Genomic DNA, 4,064 nt, shown 5'->3' on the forward strand with positions numbered 1-4,064 from the left:
TCAATGATGAGAGAGAATCATTGATCTGCTGCCTCCTGCATGCCTCCCACTAGGGATCCAGCCTGCAACTCAGGCGTGTGCTCTGACTGAAAATTGAACTGTGACCTCCTGGTTCATGGGTCGATGCTCAGCCACTGAGCCACACTGGATGGGCCACTTCATTCTTTTAAATAGGCAAATGGCATTCTAATGTATAAAGGTAATACAATTTATTTAAATAGTCTCCTATTAATGGACATTTAGTTTGACTCTAATTTTTTTGCCTTTGCAAATAGCTGGAATTAATATTCTTGTGACATAGCTTTTAGTGTAAAATGCACTCTACCCTGGAAATTCTATAATTCTGTTTCCAACTCTCTCGATTTTGTACATGTGCAATTCTGTATACCAATTTCCTTTTGAAATAATAGGTGCTTGCAGAGGTATGCCTGAAATTCTGTGTTGAAATAAAAATTTCAAAACTTCTGGGCAGGGTGAACTGCACTGACAGGTGTTGTCCTTGTCAAGATGGCGAAGTGCCTCCTTAAGAGCATTTTTTTCATTCTATTATGGCTTCTTTCCTCAAAATTCCTCTGTTGGTCAACTATGGTAAAAGCCGGGCAGCCATGCTGTCTGATTCAGGTAGAAAACCCAGGTCCTGGCTGCCCAGCACAGCATATTGAAAACCTTGCTGTTGTGGCTCGCTGGTGGCCTCCCACAAGTGCTGAAAAGGAGTCATGCTGCTAGTCTGGAATCTTGTGGCAATTCATCAAAAGAGAGAAGCTCTGGGATTGGTCAACAGCACAGATCTCGTGCCCTTTAGTTTCCTTTCCCTAAGAACTCAGTTTTAAAAAGCAACTCTGCCCAGTCACTGAAGCACATGGTCAAGAATGAGTTTTATGCTTTTGTCTCTCTCTTATGTAGATCATGTGCTTAGGAAATGGTTGTTTAGGGTAACGATATTAAGGAGACTTTACATTTCATAGACCGTTGGAATAACCGGAACTTCTCTGAAAGACATACAAGAAACTGTGAATGGAAAATCACTGTAGTCACCTGGCGATATGGGTGAAGCTCTTCAGAGGAAATCAAGTGCTGGCCAAAGAGCTGGAGATGAAGGTGCTCCCAAGGGATTTCTGACATTGTTCCAACTACGGTAAGTGTTTTGGCAAAAATGGTAGAGGCAGGAGACATGAGAACAAGAAAAATAATTGTCTTGCACCCCCAAGTGTAGACACTGGGTTCACCCACTTTTTATGAGAAAACTTCTAAGGATGCCACTAGAAAAGCTCTGGATTGAGGTGGAAGTAGGTGCTGGGGTGTGTACCAGTTTTGAACCTGAGGGTGACCTACAGTCCCTTGAGGTCATAGGTAAGGTGGCTGGGCAATTAGAAGTTCCAGGTTGAGGCAGCCAGATGAGATGTGGTGGGCACCTGAAACTCTGTCTTTTAAGGTTCAAAGGTGAATCTAGGTTTGTGGTAGTCTACCCAGGAGCTATAGTTTAGAAAGAAGTGCCGCCCTTGCAATCATGTTCCCTCCAACCTGTCCTTTCCAAAGCATTTGCTTTTAACCAGTGAGGCTGCTCGAGGTTTTGCCTATTATGGAGTCACAGCCACTTGAAGTTTTAAATTATGGGCAATTCAGTCACAACTCAAGGTCCAGACTAGACTTTATAACTCAAACACAGATTGGCTATGTTTTGAGGTTTTGCTATTAGACATTGAAAGGCTGATCTTCAATTTTCACTGACTCTCTTTCTTTATGCCGTTCCACTGATACGCCCTTCCTTGTACTCTCTGCTTATCAAAACATTATTCCTCAACGTTTTCCAGCTTACACGCCCCTTTTTGAAACTCAGAGTCACCTTCTATGCAGACTCCCCAACCACTCCAACCGAAAGAGATCCCTCTGAACCTTCATTGCATTTATTACCCAGACATGCATTGAACACTTGTAAATTATCTTTTCTTTTAATTTTCCTGTTTTCGTCTCCCCAACTACAGAGGAAGGTAATAAAGGGCAGTACCTTATTCACATAAGGTTCCTGATTCTAGAGTCAGACTGCCTACATTTCAATCCTTGTATTGTTACTGACTGACTGTATTTTTGGTCTGGTTTTTTTTTTTTTTTCATCTGTAAAATGGAAATCATGATAGCTATTCTCTCATGGGGGTTTTGTGGGAATTGTATGAGAGAACCCGTGCAAAGTGCTTAGAATAGTGCATTCACTACATGTTAGCAGTTATAATAATTATCCAGTCTCTTACCTCCAAAGGACCTAATACAGTGCCCTGGCCTATAGCCATGCTGAGTCGATATTGAGTGGAACTTAGCTGAATCTGTTGAGGGAAATAAGGTCGATTGCAGGAGTGGATATTGTGGAGTAGGGGAACTCCCTGGCTTTTAAAAAATCATGCCAATGATGCCATCACTTACTGCTGTCAGCCACGCAGGCTAAGTTCCCACCCCTCCCTAGTGCTGCTCAAGATACTTTTGAGGGTTTGGCTCAGTCATAGGAGATGCTTTTCCAAAGCAAGCTTCCCTTCCTGGCAATAAAAACAAGGAACATGGCTGCCGAGAGCAGGCTGCCAGACTTCCTAAGGGTCTTACAGATGGTACTAAAAATGTGGACCGGAGGGCTTTCGTGTGCTCAGAAAGAAGTGTAGGAGCCAGCTCTTTCATCTACTGTGCCCCAAGACTGGCCTACTGGACTGGAAAGCAGGCGCAGGGAGATGCTCCCCTCTCATCTCAGAGGTGTTGGGATGCCCACCGATACAGCCAGTGGAGCCCTCTCAGCTGGGACCCTATCATCAATAGCTAACGAGCAACAGATGCCAGCCAAACAGGCGAGGACCTCTGTGCTGCTCCCCGAAGCCATAGAGGCAGGTTTATTTTCTCCTAAAGAGAGAGAAAGAGAACAGTAAACTAGAAAATATAAAGTCTGAGCCACAATAAGCATCGTGGACATCACTACGATTAAGTAGTCCAAGCAAATCCAACAATTCCAGGCTTAAACCACAGATGCCCTATTGAAAACAATTCAGAGAGGCAAGAAATAATTCTACTGAAGGTGAGAAAGTGTTATCAAAGGCATGACCTCTGTTCCAGTGAAACACATATGTGCTCTGGATGCCAACAGATCTGAATGCTTCATATGCGAGCTGTGTAATGTGGGGAAATTCTTCCAACCTCAATTTTCTGACTGATAAAGGGGATCACACCACATGGCTGAGGTGAACCTTAAATGAGAAAATGCAGTTAGACCAGGCTACCTAGTGTGTGGCACACAGTAGGGGCGCAATCCACGCAAGTTCCCTTCCCTTTCACTCTAAAGAGCTGCTGCCTTCTGCCCGAGGCTAGCAGTGAGGCGCCTGGTGACCATCCCACAGGCCGGTGAATTCGAGTATGTGAGCATTTCCGAAATGCTGACCTCGATTGTGCGGGATGTTGTACAAGTCACAAAAGTTGTTCCCGTGGCTGTTCACACTCGCAGCCCAGGAGCCCACGCCCGTGTTGCAGGCTGTCCCCTCCCAACCTCCCGACAGAGATCTGGGTTGATCCCAGGTCGACAGATTGCCATTTCCAACCAGGCCGGCTTCCTTGCTGAATGAAGTCCTTGCCCTGGAAGGAATCCCAACAGCTTCGTGTGTTTAAATTCCCTTTCTGGTCTGGTTAATGATGGCCGCGGGTTTTCCTCGTTACGGGTTTATGGATACGAAGCGAACGGCCACGGGGAACTTGCCCTAAGAAGTCAGACTCCCGATTTCCTGGGCTGCCCGGGGGTGATGCGTGCTCTCGCGGAGTGACGGTGCCGCCGGGCGGACAGGCGCCCTCCCGGACCCGGCCGGGCAGCGGGCAGCGGGGAGGGGAGGTGGGGACCCCGGGCTGGGCCGGCGAGGGAAGGGGCGCGGGGGGCGGGGGGGCGGAGCCCGGGGACGGCGGGGCAGCCCCGGCGCCGGGTCGAGCCTGCAGGTCCAGCAGCTCCCCGCACCCTCTCCACGCCTCCCGGGTTTTCTCCTCGGCCCGGGGTTTCCTGTTTTCAGTTCTCGGTGATCTCCCATCAGCAGGAGCTGGTTTGCAGCCTC

General features: G+C 47.5%; 1 protein-coding gene across 1 annotated transcript in view; it reads left to right on the top strand.

Annotated features, from left to right (window-relative positions):
• Positions 1 to 604: 604 nt before the first annotated feature.
• ZC3H12C (zinc finger CCCH-type containing 12C) overlaps positions 605 to 4,064 on the top strand; it is a 68,396-nt gene continuing 64,936 nt past the window's right edge. Inside the window, exon 1 of the mRNA XM_014464844.2 lies at positions 605 to 1,135. The gene's annotated coding sequence lies outside the window, so the exon portion shown is untranslated. The remainder of the gene's footprint in view (positions 1,136 to 4,064) is intronic.

Source organism: Myotis lucifugus, unplaced genomic scaffold, assembly GCF_000147115.1.
Source record: "Myotis lucifugus unplaced genomic scaffold, Myoluc2.0 scaffold_270, whole genome shotgun sequence".
NCBI classification, from domain to species: Eukaryota; Metazoa; Chordata; class Mammalia; order Chiroptera; family Vespertilionidae; genus Myotis; species Myotis lucifugus.